The 22,999-nt window shown below is 40.7% G+C and overlaps 1 long non-coding RNA gene across 1 annotated transcript; it reads right to left on the bottom strand.

The window, feature by feature from the left end:
- Window positions 1-749: 749 nt before the first annotated feature.
- On the bottom strand, window positions 750-22,272 carry LOC116049830. The gene is made up of 3 exons (XR_004104910.1): window positions 22,262-22,272; window positions 6,272-6,275; window positions 750-867 (listed from the first exon to the last, which is right to left on the bottom strand). It is a non-coding gene; the product is annotated as an uncharacterized LOC116049830 (long non-coding RNA).
- Window positions 22,273-22,999: the final 727 nt, after the last annotated feature.

Below are 22,999 nucleotides of genomic sequence, written 5' to 3'. Positions count from 1 at the left end.
GCTTCACTAAGGGCCACACTGGAAAAAGAGAATCACATCAAGGGCCAGACATGTTTAATTTATTAACATGCTTTTATTTAAAAGAAAAAGTCAAATATCTGTGACTGTATTATTGCATGTCTCAAGACATAGATGTAACAAGACTGTACATTGTCCTGTCAATCTGCTCCAAACTGCTCAGGCTTTATAAGGGTCCTGGCCTGAAGACATAATAATAATAATAATAATAATAATAATAATAATAATAATAATAATAATAATAATAATAATAATAATAATAATAATAATACATTTTATTTAAAGGTGCCTTTCTCGGCACTCAAGGACACCGTACAGGGATACATAAGACATTTAAAAGCAGCAAAAAAAAATAAAAATAAATAAGGACAAAATAGAAACAACAGAAAGAGGCAGAGCAATTGACATCAAGTGGAATAGGCAGTTTTAAACAGATGTGTTTTGAGTTGCAATTTGAAATGGGGGAATGAATCAATGTTTCTGAGTTGGGGTGGTAATGAATTCCAGAGACGGGGAGCAGAGCATCTGAATTCTCTGCTGACATGAATGATCTGCTGACATGTATATATCAATATTAAGTTATAATCATAGCACCCCCTAGGAAGTTACAGTCTTTACACTTTGATGTCCTCTACCTAATGGGTTTACCATATCCACCTCAAAAGTGTTCAGGAAAGCCTTAAGACCTTGATGACTTCGATGTTACATCACGAAACAAAAAGTTGTTGTAACTCGAATGAAAAATGGTTCGATCTGCTCCAAATCTTTCATACATGATGTTAGTCCAGGCCTGAAGTGAATCACATGGGTCTCAGGCTTGATTATGGTAAATTGGCTCAATAGCGCCCCCTACAAAATTTCAAAGAAGTAGCCCCTCAACTGCGTTTCACCTAGACCAGTGGTTCCCATCCTTTTTTCCTTGGCGCCCCCCCTACTTATGTCTAAGAAAAGCTGAGCCCCCCCTCCCGAAACTGAAATGGAGGTAACTCTCGAGATAGAGCCTTACTTTCTTTTTTGATAGAGAGCAGTTATCAGCACTTTTACGTTTCTCCACCATGTTTCATTCATGAAACAGTGATGCTGTGGCGGGATGATAGCAGCTGGCAGTTAGCAGATAGCAGCTAGCAGATAGCAGCTGACCTGATGACAGCAAGGTCCCAGGTTAAGAGGTCCCGGAGGTTTGGCCTACTAAGTAGCCTGCCTACAATTTTAAGCGAGAACAAAAATATATAGTTTTTATACCGACTTTTGTATACATTATATATTCTAGTGTATTATCATAATTTGTTAAACGTGCACATTTGTTTTTTTTTTACCTCAACCTCAAACCAGATAAAGACTTGCGCCCCCCCTGTGATCTTTGCCGCCCCCCTGAGGGGTCCCCGGACCCCAGGTTGGGAACCCCTGACCTAGACATGAGATTTGGTATGCATATGTATCATGTACGAACTAACAAAAAAGCCTCTTGGAGCCTTACCCTAAACCTAACAGAATGTCAGGATTTTGACCATTTGCAGCCTACTTTAATTAACTCCTCCAACAGATTTAACCCGATTGACTTCAAAATTGGTCAGTACAATCTAAAGAACTTTCCAAAGTTAAGTTGTGAAGCTTTTGCACTTGCTTCCAACGGTGTGGACATGGCTAGGTGTCAAAATACCTATAACGCCACAAAACAGGTAGTAGTTTGTACAGTAACTCCAGTGTACATTGTCTAATCCAACCCCAATTTGTTATGTTTAGTTATGGACCAAGTCTGAAGGAATCTATCAGTCAACAATGAGTTATAGTCATAGCGTCACCTACAGCAACATGACGTATAAAGAGTGAGTATTCTCTAGCGCCACATAGTGGTCAAAGGAAGTGTTGCACAATTTCAAATATGTAATTTCCAACGCTATGCACTAAATGGAAGGAATTCATTTTAAATCTTGCGTGCAGTGTCTGACGGTCATGTAAATACACGGGCGTGTCAACTGGGAGCTGCCAACACCCCCGACGTGTACGCAGTGCGAGGGGCCATTCATCACTGCTTGCAGCTTTAATTTTTCATTGCAATTACAATTTTTAAGACACGCGAAAAGCTTTAAATGCGTTGACATATCACGCAAAATGCCAATAATAGTGGTGCGCTAATAGTGCGTCCCATTTGTACTCGGAAGTCGGATTTTCAAGCTCGGAACTCGGACAGCCTGGCAGTACTCGCAGCAGCTCAAAATCCAACATGGCTGCTCTGTGCATCAACAGCAGTGAAAGCTGTAGTAACATACATTTATAGGCACTTCTGTCTTATTTGTGTCTCACTAAATCAGTCACACACAGTCCTGTTCATCTTCTATCTGTGGACATGTTGCTATGCTGTTTGTATGCACAAAAAACAGCCTAATGTCTCTTTATCAACTGGCATTGCTAACAGTGGCTAACCTGGATAGAGTTACCCCCACAATGAAAAATCGGACTTGTAAATGGAACGCATTCAACTTGGGAGTGACGTCATTCCCAGCACCAGCTTCCGAGCTCTGAGGTAAATGGAACACATTATATTTATACACCTTCCCATGAGATCTTGTTGGTTTTTAAATGTAAAACCTTAATTTGAAAAGTTAGAAAATATTGTTTCCAAGGATGAACTTTCATGCTCAGCTAACAACACTTTTACTTTAACCTGAGTTGTGAAAAGTACACACTCAGATAGAGACCTTAAAGGCAACCCAGTAGTTCCTGGGGACATACTTACTGTAATATATTAGGTCAGACATCAACAGGAAAGCTAACAGCTAATTAAGGTAATTGGGTCGTGGTGTTACACTCAAGCCATTGCCAAATGAGTTGCTACAAAGCTATAAGACCATCAGCTCCACACAACTCTCTCTGTATTTCTCTCATTACTTAGAATTCCTAATGGGGGAGACAGACACTACGCACTATAGCTTTAACCGAGCTAATGAACCCTTTAAAAAACTACAATTAAAAACAAAGAAACCCTCAAGAAATCCAAAATGTTTACATTACAGAAGCAGCTAAAAATACATCATGAGACACCTACTGTTCACTGGATCTCCATTAATCCCCGTGTATCTATAATCTGATCTAATCCTAAAAATGGTATCAAATAAACCATTGGCTGCTTCCTGTTGATTGCAGAGTTTGTTTGTTTGATCCGCACCAAACCAACCGGACTATCAGGCCAAACGCTCCAGGGTATGGAAGCAAAATATGAAGAGGAATTAGCCAAGCAATCTAAATATAAACCAAAAGTTATATGTAACTACATAAATAAAAGGACGGAAATAAAAATAGCAGTGGGTGATCTATATTGCAATTAGAATAATACTAATTCTTTAAAAACAGAGAAAGATATAGAAAAGGCAGCTATATTGTCAGAATACTTCTGCAGTTTGTTGAAGAGCCTGACGGGCAGATACCCAACATACCAAGGTTGGAAGTTCAGCAAACAGAAAATCTTGAAATACCAGCAGAAGATACAAAACGGCTTTTACAGAAAATTAATGTATATAAATCCCCTGGACCGGATTTGATACATCCTAGGATTTTGAAGGAACTGGCGATTGAGATTGCTGAACCGCTAACCGTACTATTTAATAAATCATTAGTGGACACTGGAAAGAGGCTCAAATTAGTGCAATTTTTAAAAAAGGAAATAAATCTCTAGCTGGAAATTATCGACCAGTTAGTTTGATGTCAGTTGTTAGCAAGACAATGGAAAAACTTATAAGGACATATATAGTCAACTATATGAAAAGTAATAAATGATTTAGTAGTAAACAATATGGTTTCATATCCGGGCAGTCAACTTTTCTTGAGTTACTCACAGTTCTTGACAAATGGTCACAAGCTTTGGATAGAGGACAGACAGTTGACTGTGTATATCTGGACTTTCAGAAAGCCTTTGACACTGTTCCTCATAAAAGACTGCTATCAAAGTTAAAATCCTACTGTTTACAACAGAGTAATTTATTGGATACAGGATTTTTTGTACAAATGAAAACAACAGGTGGTAGTGAATGGTGCCGCCTCAGACTGGAAGCCGGTGACATCTGGGGTCCCACAGGGATCAGGCTTGGGCCCTGTTTTCTTTGTAATATATATAAACGATCTGCCAGATATGATACAGTCTGATGTTTACCTTTTTGCGGATGATACTAAAATTTTCAGAATAATAACAAGTGACACAGACCGAGCCCATCTTCAAAAATATCTAAGTAGCATGGGCAAATGGTGTGGCCAGTGGCTATTAAAGATGAATCCCAAAAAGTGTAAACATTTACATATTGGGAAAAACACATGACACTGTAGCCAATTATGTAGTTGGGGTCTAGTGGTCAATCCAGTACAAGAGGAGAGGGACGTAGGTGTTGTGGTGGATGGTTCACTTGAATTCCACACACATATTCCACACACATATTTTCTGATATGCTACATCTATGATTGCAATAATAAAAATAACTTTTCAAAATGTATGCAAGGATATATTTTTACCTTTGTACAAATCCCTGGTAAGATCTCATCTTGAATATGCATGCTCCGTCTGGTGTCCATATAATTTAAAATATGTAGAAAAAATTGAAAGGGTCCAGGAATGAAAAACATGTCTTATGAAGATAGATTGAGGAAATTAAGTTTACCGACTCTCATATTTAGGAGATACAGAGGAGATATGATTCAGATGTGTAAGCTTGTACTGGGAATATACAATTTAACAGTTGAGCCTATCTTTCAGTTTTGGAACAATAGGTACGAGACACGAGGGAATTCTTTAAAATTTTACCCTAGAACATGCCTGTCTGAAAAGACAAAGAACTTTTTCACACTCCATGCGGTAAAATCATGGAATGACCTTCCAGAAGAAGTTGTGCGTTCCCCTTCTATCAATTCCTTTAAGAATAGGCTGGTTGCATTTGTTTTGTGTCTTTTAGAGTCTGGGATAGAGGATTGTATATCCTGTACCAGAAATCTTTTCAATAAATTTCAATAAATTATGTTTTAAACGGACCAAAAGAGGCAGGTGTGAAAGAAACCTGTCATGGATTGTGTGTGTGTATCAACCATCCACACCATCATTAGTTCCCAGTTAGAGAGAGATTGAGAGATGGTTGTCTGTCTGTGAACAGTGCAGTTCACTCTGCTCATTGAGCATTTAAGACAAGGAACGACTGAATGGCTGCATGGTATTACAGAAAATAACAAGCTAAATATATCTGCATCAGCATCATCACCATGACAACGAGCTATTTATAGAAGTTGTTGAAGTGAGTCCAAAGCATGGATTCTCCTGTCATTTAGCTGACAATTGCTACATATGTCAGAGGTTGTACGCCTCTGGAGCAACTATGGGTTAAGTGTCTTGCTCAGGGACACTTTGGTTGATGTATCGCAGTTGGAATTGAACCCAGATCTCCCACACCAAAGGCATGTGTCACATCCACTGCTCCATCACCACCCCTCTAGTGTCACATACAGTATATCCACAGCTTTTCTCAGCTCCTTCCCTCCAGTTTGGTTGACTAGTGCAGTGCCTGTTCAAAATGTGTCTGTTTGGAATTGGCCGATTGCTGGGCCTGTGGTATTGCTGCTTTAAACTTTTTCCAGAACCATGGTACCCCAAAATTACTTACAGAAGGACCCCAAAACAATTAATATGTAACCCCCAAATAATACTTGTTTCAGGAAGACAGGATACACTGGGAACAACTCTCAAACACTGTCACAATGGATGCAGGCGATCTCGCAATGAGGTAGGGAACAGATGAGTTTAAATAACGCCGGTATTGCTAACGGAGGTGTAACGTTACGAATGGTGGCTGTTCTGATTCGGGTGTCTGGGTCTGTTTCCCAATGGTTCAGTAAACTGCCATTAGCGTCCTTAGCACCAGAATTAAGTGCTGACTGGGTTTGGATGGCTGTAATGATAGTGGCTGGCTGCTAGCTGGCTGGGGGCTGACTGTGGATGTGTCCCGGGGCTGTTGTCAGCAAGGGGGTAAGCTTCTCCTCAGAACACATAGCTCCTATGGTACCATTTTGATGCTAACAAGCCATCACCTCCCGTTAGCATTCCATTGACTGCCATTCATTTTGGCGCCACTTTGACAGCGAATAACTTTACATCTGAAGCATTTATTTGTTCATTGTTTATTTCTAAAGAAACACGACAATGTATAAAAGGCTCCATTACCTTGTATGGACCGCAGCAGGCGTTTTTGTAAAAATAGGCTAACGATTGTGTCATAACCACGCCACTTACTGTCGCACAATAGAGAAATTACCGTACAGTACAGGAGAAGCTCGCAGGCAGTTTCGACTCACATTAGCTGTTTAAGTTTAATTACTAATGTTAACGATCATTTTAGTGATCAATAATTAGCCTGTGCCTATGTTATCTCCTTACATATACCTACGCTCTCCGTCTCTGCTAGATTGGGAATGATTGAGATTTCTCTTGGCACAGCTACCAGAAGACTTTTAACTTTCAGACAGGTTGCTCACATCACATCTACGTCTTCGAGCTCAGTTGGAGGCTGCTCAGTAACGCTCAGCCATCACCGGAAAAGTGCTCCTAATATCCTTCACTGGTCTGCATCCAGAGCAACGGGATCTGTTGGTCCATTTTATATATGTCAATGGTTGTCAGCTCTCATCCCGACTGAAGCCTTGCAGCGCCAGGAGAGTGAGGCAGACAGACAGGGGTGTGCTAGCTAGCTAAATTATCATTAGATTAGTGGTCTATCTATACAGTTAACATTACTGATGAATTCGTGGGTTAGTCCAGAGTTGTTAACGGTGGTCAAAACAATCATACTAAAAATAACTGAGCGTGTTGAACGATGTTGTAATCTTATGTTACCCACCAAGAATTAGCTAACGTTATAGACCAAGCTTTAGCATTAGCTACTTGTCAACAGCACCTTTACAGTAGGCACCAAAGCACTTTTCCTCTTCTGTCCCCCTGCAGGTTGGAAGCGGAATTGTCCATTACCGTTACCTTTATTCTTATGTCTCATTCGAACGAGTTAATGAACCACTGAAACGATTTTGGAAACATTATTTTAAGGTACAAAAGAATCTTTGGTGTTGGATCGATCAATATTAAAATCAATCAATATCAATAAATAAGGTCTCTGTTGTATTACTGTGTTGCAAAGTGGCATATAATCAATGACAAAACAATGCCATGTGGCAGAAAAAAAAGTTGTATTATGTTTACTGAGTAAAACTGAAAAGGAAAAATGGACCAGGCTTTTGTTTATAAATGTAAGTCGTAAGTAAAAGCATTTTCTGTGTTTGACACGTTAGTGACCTAGCTTTTGAACATTTTTTTAAACTGTTGTAGGATGTATAAGAAGTAGTTGTTTACATGATGCTGGGCGTGCCTGCCTCCGTCACACAAATATCTGGCTAACCCTTAACCCCAACCTAACCCTAACCCTATGTAGTTCACTATTTAATAAACACTATATAGGGAATATTGAGTGAGTGAATGAGGGAACGGCTAGAGAGAGGGAAAAGTTGAGCAGAGGCGGAGGCCATGACACCGACTCTGGCTGGCTTGTCAAAGCGGTTGAGGAGCCTGGTCTGGTGGACTCTGAAGCGTCTGCCTGAGGGGAGAAGCTGGTACTCAGGGTGGAGGACCTGGGTGGGGTCTGAAATGAGGATAGTTTAGTCAAAGACAGTCGGGAGTGTGGCATGCTGTCTGACTCTTGGTGTTAGCTGGGTATGGATATGTATTATTTATACATCATGTTTTAATGTTAAACATACATGTTGAAGGCCCAGTGAATCCTTAAGCTTAACTGAATGGCTACCTGAGCTATAGTAAGCTTATCTTCAATGTGTAAATAAATAAAAATCACAAATAGAACAATTTATCTTTGCTAATAATAGGTTGGATTCATATTATTGTATGGTTTCACACATTCAAGACACTTCCAAAGACATTTTAAACATAATTTGGCGGCCCCCCTGTTAAATATCTCTGTGCTAAAGGATGCATCAAGTTTCATTTAGTTTTGTTGGATTGCTATGGTATTATATAGGATAGGCAAAAAGTAAGCTTTGGCTTCAGCCTATTCCTTTTTCGGTTAGCTACGGTGGCAAATTGTGGCAAATAATTGTTTCTTTCATGTAAAGTGGTGCTCATAAGTTTATGAACCCATGCTAAAGTTGACTAAAACGAGGAAAAAAAAATCTTCTTTTGGAAATTGATCTTAATGCCTTAATTAAAAAAATGAGGAAAAATCCAACCTTTAAGGACACCAATCTTCTTTGTGAATGAATAATGTATCGTAAATAAATAAATGTTCTTCCTTAAAATACAGGGGGCATAAGTCAGTCCACCCCTATGTTAACTTCCCATAGAGGCAGGCAGAGTTTTATTTTTAAAGGCCAGTTATTTCATGGATCCAGGATACTATGCATCCTGATAAAGTTCCCTTGGCCCCGACATCATCACATACCCTTCACCATACCTAGAGATTGGCATGGGGTACTTTCCATAAAATCATCTCTCAATGCAAATCAAACCAGATATTAGGCTAACTGAAATAAAACCATGCCAATCTCTAGGTAATGGTGAAGGGTAGGTGATGACATGTGTTGTCAAATTTATGAAGATGTTCTCTTAATTTGTTATAAGTGTAATAAGTTGTGTTTTGTCTATTTGCATGTGTTTCATTAAGTTGCAGTGCGTTTGCCTCTGTTGGCCACCGTACACAACAGCCAGAGGGCACTGTGCTTCCACTTCAGGTGACCATGGAAGATGATGGAAGGAGAGAAAAGCTGGTGATAGAAAATAAAAACACAATGTGTCTATCTTCTGGAGTAAAGACAAAGATGCCAGGAAAGGGCAGAAATCGTGGTCTCACTCTGTCACTTAGCAGCTGCTGATATGAGGCCATCAGGTGTCTGTCAGAACAGGGACACCTGACTCTCTGGATACTAAAGACAGCCATGGTTGGCTGCAGCTGCATCTGTCGGAAGCTCAGTCTTTAAAGACCATACATTCTCAACCTGGTTGTTGGAAATAGAAAGTATATAAAGCAGGGGTGTCAAACTCATTTTCACTAAGGGCCACACTGGAAAAAGAGGATCACACCAAGGGCCAGACATGTATAGTTTATTAACATGGTTTTGTTTCATTGAAAAAGTCAAATATCTTTGACTGTATTACTGCATGTTGCTTTTTTTTATAGCTTTTTTGACATTTGTGTCGTTTGTTTTTACTTTTTTGTGGCTTTCTTGGACGTTTTTGTCACTTGTTTTTCAAATTGGTCGCTTTTTGTCGACATAAACCCCTACAAAAGTCAGCAAAAGAGTTCTATAGCCATCATAGAATTTAGCAAATCAAGTAAACAATCATTTTTAACAACAACCTGTTTCACAGCCTGACTATGAAAACTCTCTGCTTCTGGGGGAATTTTGGAGTCTCAAAGATGGCAAATCTGCCAAATTCTGCTTTGAGGGGCAGGTAAAAGGGACAGTTTAAAAAAGTGTTTTTTAAACTGCACAGGCCTTGAGTTTGACACGTAATATAAAGCATCGCAGAAGAAAATCTGCCTACATGTTGGACTCTGTGCTCATGTTGATAAATGTGTGTTGTCCCTTTTCAATAAAGAAATGATATGGCATTGGTAAATTGGGCAAACATCTAATCACGCAGCCCACTTACTGATGCTTTATTAAAATCCTGCATTATAAGCTGTGATGTACATGGTAATTAGATAATGGGCTAAAATACTAAACCACTGCAGGACAGGATATAAATACAAACATGAATTTACTAAAATTTGAGAACACCAATGAGCCACAGAAAAACATTTACATTTTTTAAAGTAATTTTTCTCTTTAATGGAATCCCTAAAGTCCTATAGAGCAGCAACTTGTTTTTTCTCTGAGGGTGTCACTTGATTTTCACTGAAAACGGATTGAAATATTTGTGCTACACTGGCAGACTTTGTCTTGTTTTCTTTAAAAAAATAAAGTTTTATGACTCAATTTAGACACTTTAAATGCCAGCAACATAATGTATATTAGCATTGTAAGTCATACATACATACAGCCCCAACCCTATCATCCTAATTCACATTGTTGATGCTATCCATCCAACACAAAAGAAGCAAAGTATACGCAGTGAGTGACACTTTGGCAACATAAACTTCCCCTCCTTCAGCCTCCCAGGCATCGCAGGTGCTCTCATATTACTCAGTGTCATTAAATACACTGTGGAAGACAGAGATTTATATTGTAACACACAGTACAGCTATACATTTTTCCTCACTGAGTGTTGGCGTGAGCTGCAGACAGCTGAGCTGAGATGATGGGACCGTCCCATGTGGCGCTGTGGGAGGGGGAGAGGCAGCTTTACTGCTGCAGTAAAACTCTTCTCACACATGCACTAGTTATGTAACACACTGCTAGAGTTTGACACATACAGGGGTTTTTGAAGGCCAATAACAACAGCAATATTGATGATAGTTTATTAAATACAATAGTAGAAAACTGCTGCTAACCTCTGTGCTTTATATGCTTTATTTCTGTACATTTCGTCCCCAAAATGCTCTATATAGCTGTTTAGCCCCACACGGTTAAAAGTAAAAGAAAGAAAGTTTTCACAGACAGCTATGGTTACCAATAACCTGACACGCCAGATGGTTTGTTAACACAGGACCATTTGAGAAGCCGTCATTGGAACATTGGACTGTTTTGGGAGGGCAGGCATTTTCAAAAAATACCTGGCAGGCGATTGGATGAACCATCTGTCTATCATGTCCACCATTGCTTTGAACGAACGCCACACACACACCTTAGTCTATATCGATGATGTTCCACTTCCAGGATTGTTCTGGTGCCGCCGGAAATTCCACCGGATGTCCCTCATTTCAGCCAGATGTCCGTCACCTTCCTCTTCCTTTGTGTTGGCGTTCTAAACTCCGGTGGATTTCTGAGGACTATGGTTAACTGCTCCTCAGATCTCTGCAGGGTAAATCCAGACAGCTAGCTAGACTATCTGTCCAATCTGAGTTTTCTCGTGCATGACTAAAACTACTTTTGAACGTACACATTTTCCACCAAAACAAGTTCCTTCCCGAGGCTATTTAGCAGAGGCACCGTTGCTCCGTCCGGCGCTTAGCGCCGCCCAAGACGATTGTGATTGGTTTAAAGAAATGCCAATAAACCAGAGCACGTTTTTCTCCCATCCTGGAATGCTGTGTGGACTAGACAGACCTTCCTTTGCAGCGCTGTGGAGGAAGGTCTGGCAATAATAATAATAATAACACATTTTTATTTAATGTTATTTAAAGTACTCAAAGACACTTTACAGTGAAACCATGGTAAGTACAATAAAAGCAAATGTGAGACTACAAACACCTAAACCACGCCCATATCTGCCAATATCTCACCAGATGCTGATTGATTTTTTGAAAGTGCCTGTCCTTTTCCAAACCGTTTCCAATGACAGCTATTCAGATGGTTCTGTGTTAACTATCTGGCTCCTCAGGTTAAATGTTAAGTACCAATGCAGGACGCTATATAAACGCTATGTTTATATAGTTTTTATTAGTGCTGTTGCTCGGGTCCGATTTTTCCCGCGCAGTCACAGAATGATTAGGCAGGTAGACGTGATAATGTGAGTCAACTTTGGTCAGACTTTCAACAGATGGAGACATTTACGGGATTGTAAATTATTCAAAAACGTCGCTGAATTGGCCCTCAGGTATGTAATATGTCTATTTTATTCATAAAATAACCTTTAGATTGTGTGATGTGGTTGTACGCCGACATTAAATTACACCCCCCTTCCATTTCCACATTTTATTCCTTTTACTCCGTGTTTGGGACAGCAGGCGTGGTAAAAACACTACCACTTTAGTCTAAAGGGGCCGCTAGAATCAACACAAACTGAAAGTTACATATAGACACTTTAAAATACAGAAAAATGTTGAAAAAAGCAACAAAAACATTGGGAAAAGGCGCCAAAGAGGCCGGAAAAAAATGCCCAAAATGTTGAAAAAAGCGTCAAGAAATTAGAGATAAAAAAACTTCAAAAATGTCACAAAAAGCGACAACGTGGACTTTAATCTTCCAAAAACCAACCTCCATGGCGGACAAAAGTGGTCAGAAAAATTAAAATTAAAATACAACTATGACACTATGAATAAAATTGAATTGCAATTGAATACTTTCAGACACACAGACACACCTCCACATTCCTGCAGGAGGAAATCAATGGAAAGGTGATCCTGAGGCTGAAGTCATCAAACTATAGTTCAGTACTGTCCAACCTTCCATTGCCTCTGATTTCCCTCCCACACCCTGACATGTTTCTCCATTACTGGCAGTGAATGAGGAGAACTGGCTTCCTTCCAGCGGAGTGAACAGCTGAGTGGTGTGCTGTGATGCCATGTGGGAGGAATCACTCGTATTCCCTTATCCTGTCAACCTCCCTGCATTCACAGCCAGGATCTCTGGATGGCTGCCATGTCATTTCCCTCCTTCTTTTCCTCTTACTTCATTTCCAGTTTTTTTTCTTCTCTTGTCTTCTTCTACCTTTTTTGTATTTCTATTACATAGGCGTGAGTTACAGGGGGGATGGGGTTATAATCAAAACTGGCCAGTGCAACCCACCCCAAAAAGCTATTATAATTTCCTTTACATAAATGAAGACATGTGCACCATAAATTGATTCAGAAAAGGCCACATAATGCAGTAAACGAAGTGTTTGATGCTCAAAATTTCAATTTTGCTCAAAAGTTGAGACTCCCCCCCAATGTTGAACCTAAAGTTACGCCCTTGCATTCCACATCCCTTATCTGATAGCTCCTCGCTCCTCGGCTGAACCGGACGTTGTTCTGTCCCTCCTCGGTGAAGGCTGTCTCAAAGCTCTTATTTCTGCCCCGAGGACCGAGCATCGAGGAGGGATCATCGAGGAGGGATCATCGAGGACCAAGGATCGAGCATCGAGAAAGGATCATCGAGGAGGGAGCATCAAAGAGATAGCATCGAGCGAGCATCGAGGAGGGAGCATCTAGGAGGGAGCATCTAGGAGGGAGCATCGAGGAGCGATCTAGGAGGGATCATCGAGAAGGGATCATCGAAGAGGGAGCATCGAGGAGCTATAGGCGAGGAAACACAAGAGCACCCTTCCAGGAAGCCGTGCAGCTGAAGGAGCTGCTAGCGCCGCCCAAACAGCTGACGAATTCATGTGACGATTCAAAGGAAAGGACGTCTCCTCCCTCTAAAACACATTTCTTTGGTTCCTCTCTCCTCCCATGATTTCCCCGTGTCTCTCCCGTTCCTCCTCGGTGGGAGGGACTAAGACGCGAGGAAGGGAGGCAAGTGGGGGGGCTGGGGATGCAATTTAAGGAAAGTGAGATGCAGCTCAGGCTTATATGGAGCAGATTGATAAGGTGAGTGGAAGCAGGTGTGGATCGTCTGCTGCCTGGAGAAGCCGGCCAAGCCCCCCGCTACACACCCTATACCCTGCAGAGAGGAGAGGAGAGAACCAAAAACACACAAAAAAACACAACAAAACCAGAACCAAATCAGATGCTGCAGCAAGTGCTTTGTGGACTCTGGCTTTTACCTTTCAGGCTCCACACAGGCGGCATTGCTATCGGTGACAGTGGCTGGGCCTGTACGCAGCCTGAGAAGAAGGTTTTCAGAACTTGGGTCCCATTTTCCTCATTTTGGTCATCATTTCAAGCTGTTATAACAGCATTGCACTCACAAACGCAGTTTTGGGAACATGGTGACGTTGATACAATGGGCCAAGAAACGTGAGCAGTCAGACCATCACAACACTTTATTTGGAGATAAAACCAAAGTGAGCGCACCTGAAATTTCTTTTCCCAGGGCACAACAGGTCAAAGTTGAACCAGGAAGTCGCTCGAATATTCCATATAATTCCGTTTCTTGGTGTCACCATTTCATTCCGAATCCATTCTTGATTCAAATAATTCTCAATCCAATGAATAGCAAAAGAGCGCACTAGTTTCAGGCTCTTACTCCAGTTCACTTTAGTCCACTGAAATGTAAAATAAAACAACTTGCAGTTAAGCTAAATGGCCTTGATTAAATTCACTGTCTGATGAAAATAAATAATTTGGAAGCATGTTCCAGTTTACTGCCTGTATAACTACACTGAAATGTCTTAGGAGTCCATGTGGACTCAGCATATTTTATAGATTATGGATCTTTCAATGAAGGAGAGAGGGAGGGAATAGGTTAGGGACCGTTCGGTATTTATGGAATGGACCACCGGAGGAAAATAGGGGAGGGTCATGTCTTTTTATTTTTTGTTGAGGGGAGGGTCACCCAACTTTTTTATTCATGAAAAGAGCAAAATTTCAAAGTGGCTTGTTTGGTGCATATTTATCCATGTAGCAGATGGGTCTGACCGTATACGCAGAGTTTGCTGGGGGGGGGGGGGGGGCAGGAGGAGCACTGCCCCTCTGGTGGCTCAAACGGGTAATTGCATTGTTTAAAAAATGAGTGGAATAATTACGACCAGATATTTTATAAATATCTTAAATAACACAAAACAACTAAATGGTGGTAGGTAATACATCAGATTTCATATACTGCTTTAGTAAAACAAATATTACCTGGCTGAGGATGGGAGCAGCAGGACGCAAAAAATGAAAGTTACTGTTGCACTAGTCTGGACATCTTGCCGTGCCAACCTTGCAATAAAGGTTTCCTAAATGTCATGTATATTAATGTGATGTCAGCTTACTAATTGATTGCAGGTTTTGTGTAGATTTGGACTTTTATACGTTTATTCTACTTTGTTTAAACGGCAAAGTGGAGAGGCCTCGTTCACCTGTTTGGAGCTGGCTGGTGAATGTGACGCATTTTAGTTGAAGCGTCTGTCTATTGCGTTCCAAGACAGCCGTGCCGCGATTGGATTTCATAAGGGCGAATTGTTAAATTGTTACAATGTAATTTAAGATCTGCTTTAAAAATAAACATATATGTTTTCGAATATAATGTTCAGCTTCGCCACCTTTACCTATGTGCTACAATATACAATGACTGAGGAAGCCTAGTGACGAGTCCATAGCAACCAGTGTTGAATTGTTATTTCCCAGTGTCCTTTGCTGAATGGTCTCAATGTTTTATTGTTTTATTTCATGTGAATACTAGTTTACTAGAGGTAGTATTTGAAGTAATGCAGTAATGCATGAAGTGTGCATTTAGTTTCCATGCTTATTGTGATTCCACAACAATGTTAGTGAGTAAATCTACTGAAATGGCCACCACACCATAACAGAGGAGTGGGATGTGTAAGATGAGAAAGCAGAGGTTAACTCCTGTACATCATGACTGTAAACGATCAAATGGCATCTGTACTTCTTGGCAAACTTGCACGCAAGGGGAGGGTCATGCCTCTTTTTCAAATCATTTTGGAGGGTCATAGGAAAATTATTACTGACGAGGGGACGGTCAAGTCTTCCTAGGTTAGAGGCCACAAAACTCCTCCGGTGGCCCCTTAATTAAATAACAAACAGTCCCTTATAGTTGTTATTATTTATTATATTTAAATAGTCTGTTGGACCTTTTGTAGGAAAAAAACAGTGAGACACAAAAACCAATCAAAGCAGAGTATTTTTGTCTGGAGGCAGGCATGGATTGGCCATCGTGAGTACCGGGATATTTCCTGGTGGGCCATTCTATTTGTGTGGGCTGCATTTGCTGCACGCCCTTGGAGAGAAGAGAGATCATACGATTGGCCCACTTGTGTGTCTTTCATGTGAACACTGGCCATTCACATCCTATTACAGCCCACCTCCATCCAACCATAGAGACAGAGCACATTTAAGTCCCGCCCACACTGGCAGGGAAAACAACTCCACAAAATGCCTGTAGCTAGCTAAAAACACAAGATTTAAGCATGTCAAAGGATTATTTTAGCACCCTATGTCTACCAAAGAGGACAAGTTAGCTGTTAGTAAGCTAATGTTAGTTATGCAACCATAATACTATAGCTTTCTGATTTATCTACATTCCAACACACGTTACATACTGTGTACAAAATGCAGCTTTAGCTTAACTTACAGACATCACTTGTTTTTGTTGACCCCGTTTTTTTGGGGTCAAGTGACCAGGTCAGACTTCTTTAGAAGTAGTGTGAACACTCAAATCTAGCCCAGATCTGATTTTTTCAAATCAGATTCAGGCCACTTCCATATGTGGTCCTGAATCAGACCAAGGTCTGATTTTTTTCAATGCGGCCGCAGTGTGAACAGAGGGTCGCCCAGTGGCGCAATGAAAGTGGGGGCCGGCGTGCGCCGGCTGAGGTGGGATCCCGGTCCCCTCGGGGTCGGGCGCACCACCGGCCCGTCTCGCCCGCACTGTCGGGGAGGTGGAGCGTGAGTATCGGTATGTTTATGTGTTGAAGGGAAGTTCAAGGACGGTTGGTGTCCGGCTGATTGTGGTGGGCTGGACCAGTCTCAAAAGTCCAGGGCTGTTTTTTTACCCCAGTCAGGCCCTGTCTGGATGGGATCTTTAATTCTTCTTCCTTTGTAATATGTTGTTCCTACGTATTGTGTGCGTGCCTTGTAAAGCATTTCATAAACTCAGATTTTAGATAACGACAGTATAAATAAACTGTAAAAATCTGCCACTGAAACACATGTCTGAGTGTACTGTATATTGTTCTTTTTCTGTCCGCCTTGAGCTTTGTGTGCTTTTCTCTGCGTGTTGCTTTAATTGTATAGTGTATTAAAAAAGCATTATAGTTTACACATGGATCAATCATGCTGCGGTGACGGTTTCAACCAGGCTGAAAAGGAGATGAAGGTCCAGCTGTGCTATGTCAACTTCAACTGGGTCTGACATGTGGGCCTCCACGCCCCCCAGGGCAGATACACTGAGGAGAGGGGGCGGGGGGAGAGCCCTCGCTCTGCTGACTTGCTGATGTCACAAGGCTAAACTCAATCCAAAATGACTGGCATATGTTTTTTCAACGATCATTTCAGTTAATAACAACTTGGGTGTTATGCAAGGGCGTAGGTTTTGTTTCAACATTGGGGTGGGGTGGGGGGCACATTATAATCGGGGGGGGGGGGGGGCTCCCCAATAAAATGCTGAGCGTCAAACACTTAATTTCCTGCATTCTGGTGAATTTTTTTGCAACAATTTATGGTGCAAATGCAAAAAGGAAAGTATTATTCTCCTTCTCCTCTTGTTCAAAACTTTCTGCATATTCAAAACATCACACGTGTTTCGGGATGTTTTTTTTAGGAATCATGTACATCTCAACAACAATCTGTTAGAGAATGAGACCTTGTTTAAGTTTAAATCTACATACAAGACATGAAACCTCCTGGTGTGTTCTTTGACCCCCCACAAAGTAGACACAATAATTGTTTCCTGTACATGTTTTGAGCCCCCTGAACAGTTGTTTTTTTTATCTCTTTTGGGGAGGGGGTTGTCTTTCATATATTTTGAAGAGGACAAATCTACATCTTCTAAATATTCGGAGGGACATATCCCCTGCAAAATCTACACCTATGGTGTTATGTATATAGTTCTGGTCATCATTTCTATGGTGAAATCACTAGAAAGATGTCAGCTGGGCTCAGACACACAAGCAGACCGGTTGGCCAGACTTACTGGGAGGAGAAACTATAACCAAACGGTCAAATTAATATCCAAATATATGTTGCAAACATTCATCACAGCTTGGACAAAAAGATCAGTATTAATCTTGTGTCTGTGCGTTAAGCACGGAGCTATAGCCAGCACATATTTAGCCTAGCTTAGCATAAAGACTGGAAGCAGGAGGAAACACTAGGCCACTACATACAAGCTTGGAATAGCTTCCCAGGGTGTCCCATTTCATATATCTGCATTATGTCTTATGCAGGGGTTAAATTGGGATTTGTTATGTGTGGGGGCTCTCCCTAGGGGGGTCCTGGGGTTTGCCCCCCCGGGAAAAAAATTTGAAAAATAAACCATTAAATGGCACTTTCTGGAGAGTTTTGTGCAAAAAAATGGAGAAATTGAACACACACATGTACATGAACTCGTAGCAGCCGTTGGAGCCTCCGTTTGAGCATTCTCAAAAGAAGCAGAAGAACACTCACACTTAAGGGTGGACAAACATGGGAGAACCACCTCTTGTTGGCGCTCATGAAAATCAGGCTTGGCCTCTCCAACAAGGACATAGCATACCGATTTGGCCTTCCCTTCTCCACTGTTTCCAAAATTTTAAGGGAGTGGGTACCCCTGCTGTCCTCCGTAACTAGTAATTTGGCCCAGTAAGGAAGCAGTGAGAGCAAACTTGCCTAAATCATTTAAACTCAAATTCAAAAACTGTAGATGCATAATTGACTATACCGACATTTTTATACAGAGGACATACAATTTGAAAGCCAGAGCTGAAACTTGGTCCAATTACAAACACCAGAACACAATCAAATATTTACTGTAATTGGCATAACACCTGCAGGCTCCATATCCTTTCTGTCCGATGGGTGGGGTGGTCGGGCCTCAGACAAACTAATAACATTAGATTAAAACTTTTTAAACAAACTTGATCATGGCGATGTCATACTTGCAGACAGAGGGTTCCTAATAAGAGAAGAGTTGGCAAGTGTGGGAACAACTTTAAAAATCCCTAGTTTCACTAAGGGTAAGTCACAGTTGTCTGGTTTGTGCGTTGACAGTCCCGACAGTTATCAAGGGTTCGTATACATGTAGAACGTGTAATTGGTCAGCTGAAGAATTTTCAAATATTGAACAGTGTCATACCAATAAGCCAGGTTGACATGCTGGATCACATTGTCACCATTTGTGCACGTCTTACAAATCTGAAGAGGTCTGTGGTCCCCCGGAAATAGACAGCAGCATTTGAATGTATATATGTTAGTGGTGTTCCTGTAATTTCTATGAGCATTGTACTTCATGACAGTGGTTCTTCAACTTCTTCCCGGCGACCCCACAAAAAACATTTTCTCAGATAACAAGTCTCAGATAGTGCAGGTAGAAATTGGACCTCAGTCCCTTTATTTCTTTTATGAATTAAAATGTGCTCTTGGCCTACTGAATATATGAAGTGAACATATTCCATTATATTTTAAATTAAAAATAGAAAATCAAGATTAACCCCCCCCCCCCCCACCCCACCCCACCCCAAAAAAAAAAATTGTCCCCACCCCTAGTTTAAGAGCCACTGCTTTATGTTGTGATCAAACGGACCGACAACTTGAATATAGCGTACAATACGATTGTAAAAACAAGAGTGTTAAAAAACGTATAACTGTATGTGTGATGTATGAATAATTAATGATATTTGTAATATGATGTAATATAACAAACAAAATGAAATTAATGAATATATATTTAAAGAATATGTATGACTTGATGTGACTTTTTTTTGGGCATCATGTGCAGTACAGTATCCACCTAGGCTAATATTTATATGTCTTTACATCCACATTTACAATTTTTGGTCTGTCTGACAATGTTCACACATTTGTAGTGGAACTGTTGGAAACCGTCTTTGCATGTGATCATTTTGCTTAAGCTGGGTCTTTTGCAACGAGGACAGTTTACCTTATCAGCCAACTGGGGGTCGTGGCAGCATTCAATTGGCAAACATACATTTGCAGTTGAACCTGTGAGGAGTATCAGTGGTTATGGCACAGCTCATAATATTCATCTAGGCAGAAGGTAGCATCAGCTTCAGACCCCTGTAGTCCCTCTCTGCATTTGTATGGCCATTTGATCTCTAGTAAACCTGTTCCACAGCAGTCACAGGAGAATACCCCATCAGGAGAAGCAGCCAGATATGGCTTGTCTGCTTTCACGGTTAGCCCCACTGCTTTTAGGTTGAAATTTGTATGTGTCTTCCATTTGCCTGCCCCACATGACAGCTGGTACAGTGAGCTCTTTGGCGTCATACTGCATTACATGTTTGACCACACTTTCAACTGAAGACTGCTTACATCTAACAACCCTGTTAAAAGTACTTCCAGTTATACGTCCTACTCTGTGTATGTTCCATGTTGTGCACTTTGCCTGCTCTTTAGTCACATCCTGAAGATCACTGGATGTAATTGCTGTGTGTAGGAACAGATTTGTATATTTTCAATAGAAAGGCAGTATATTTTACAACTTTTTCAGTGAACGTTTTACTACGGTTTGTATGTATTTTCATATTATGAAAATGCAACACCATCATTGTATTCATAATTCATTTACATGTAGGCCTATCTGTTGTGTTTTATCTGCTCATTGAAATTATACATGTTGCAAGTAATTCCAAATCTAGGCAAATGGAAGAGTGGGACAGTAGGAGGAAATGTATTTTATATTCTTTCTATTCATAATGTTTGCGCCTCTAGGATGCAGATGGCTCGGTGTGTAGCCTACCTGGAACGTTTTGGAGTGTTGGTACACAACGAGATTGGGGTAACTCAGATGCCTTTTTGGACGGCTAAAGTTAAACATTTTTTGTTTCTGTGGCTCAACTTTTGACCGGGACATATCCTTCCACCGATTGGGCTTGGACGTGCAGGCAATCCTCCTCCCATTTTTCCATCCTCACAGTTCAACTTGACACATGATGGCAGCAGCATGACTACAAGAGGCGAGGCTGGAGTGATGGACAGGGTAATGTGAGTAAAAGTAGAATTAGCATCAATTATTTTTGTGTGATTGCAGATACATTTTGATAGGTAGACTTACCCTGCCATGCATTTGCAGTTAGCCATGAGGATGTACCCAAGGGCCTTGTGGACATACACCCAGGCATCGTAAGGCTTGGCTTTAATGCCTTGCCTTTGACTAGGGAGCACACCGGAAAGTTATATGCATCAAGGGATTTGTACACTCTAATCCTTTCTCTAGTATACACTTGGTGTCTGAATTAGATAGTTGTATATATCAGGCCATTCAATTGCTGGCCATTTCTTGTCATCCACAATCCACAGATCGTCCTGTATAGCGTAGGGATCTGGCAAGATCTCACCATTGCTGAGAGTAAGTTTTTTAGTATAATCGGCACGGTCGGAGGTACTAAGGCTTCCCATATAATCTATGGTCAAATCTTTAATATACAGTACAGTATTTTGTGTATGTGTGCAGTCATGAAATGTGGCAGGTCGTAAAGTAGGCCTAACGTAAACATTAGCGTAACGTAACTTTAATATAAAAGTAAATTCGGGCTGTCCGGTAGATGCTGCACTGCTAACATTGGCTATTACATTACTAGCCTAACATGATAATTATAGCCATACATATATCACAGTAACACTGCAAAATTAAAGACAGACAAACAGATCCAACTAAAATCACGTTTTATTGAGTCAGCAGTTATATACAAACAATAAGGAAAGCTTCAATACTTAAGGTTGTTGCAGTAGCGGACCAGCTCACCAATCTGGCTTTCTGCCCCTGGTATGTGCACGCACCCTGTAATGTTGTAAACAGGAAACCCGTGTATAGGATATGTGTAACATTAGGGACTGTTCGTTATTTATTTAAGGGGCCACCGGAGGAGTTTTGGGACCTTTAGGCAAAAAAGACTTGACCCTCCCCTCGTCAGTAATAATTTTTCTATGACCCTCCAAAATGATTTGAAAAAATAGCATGACCCTTCGCTTATGTGCTAGCTTACACTTAGCAAATATATACAGATGCCATTTGATTTTTACAGCCATGATGCACACAAGTTAACCTCTGCATTCTCATCTTACACATCCCACTCCTCTGTTATGGTGTGGTGGCCATTTCAATAGATTTACTCACTAACATTATTGTGGAAACACAATAAGCATGGAAACTAAATGCACACTTCATGCATTACTGCATTACTTCAAATACTACCTCTAGTAAACTAGTATTCACATGAAATTAAACAATAAAACATTGAGACCATTCAGCAAAGGACACTGGGAAATAACAATTCAACACTGGTTGCTATGGACTCGTCACTAGGCTTCCTCAGTCATTGTATATTTTAGCACATAGGTAAAGGTGCCGAAGCTGAACATTATATTCCAAAACATATATGTTTATTTTTAAAGCGGATTTTAAGTTACATTGTAACAATTTAACAATTCGCCCTTATGAAATCCAATCGCTGCACGGCTGTCTTGGAACGCAATAGACAGACGGTGGCGGAATGCCCCGACACTTAAATTCAACTAAAATGTAACAGTGAACAATCAGTGTTCAACCTACAGTCTGTTGAGATGCCTCTCCAAACTCACCATAAAACGTTAAGACACGTTGAGAAAAAAGATCCGTATTTTGCCGTAATCCAATGACACGAAAAAAAGTAATCCACAGTGATCAGTAGATCCACAAACAGAGTCACGGTGTATCCAGCAAGGCCTATATGAGTGTCACATTCACCAGCCAGCTCCAAACAGGTGAACGAGGCCTCTCCACTTCACCGTTTAAACAGTAGAATAAACGTATAAAAGTCCAAATCTACACAAAACCTGCAATCAATTAGTAAGCTGACATCACATTAATATACATGGCATTTAGGAAACCTTTATTGCAAGGTTGGCACGGCAAGATGTCCAGACTAGTGCAACAGTAACTTTCATTTTTTGCGTCCTGCTGCTCCCATCGTCAGCCAGGTAATATTTTTTTTACTAAAGCAGTATATGAAATCTGATGTATTACCTACCACCATTTAGTTGTTTTGTGTTATTTAAGATATTTATAAAATATCTGGTCATGCCAGTAATAATTAATTAATTCCACTCATTTTTTAAACAATGCAATTACCCGTTTTCAGCCACCAGCAAACTCATGGGTCAGACCCATCTGGTAGTGAAGGAGGGCAGAGACTAAGAGCTACATGAAAACATATGCACCAAACAAGCCACTTTGTTGCTTTTTTCATGAATACAAAAGTTGGGTGACCCTCCCTCCTAGACTAAAACATGTTGTGTGACCCTCCCCTCAACAAAGAATAAAAAGACATGACCCTCCCCTATTTTCC

Source organism: Sander lucioperca, chromosome 17 (genome assembly GCF_008315115.2).
Source record: "Sander lucioperca isolate FBNREF2018 chromosome 17, SLUC_FBN_1.2, whole genome shotgun sequence".
Lineage (NCBI taxonomy): Eukaryota > Metazoa > Chordata > Actinopteri > Perciformes > Percidae > Sander > Sander lucioperca.
This window is presented reverse-complemented; position numbering and strand designations above follow the sequence as displayed.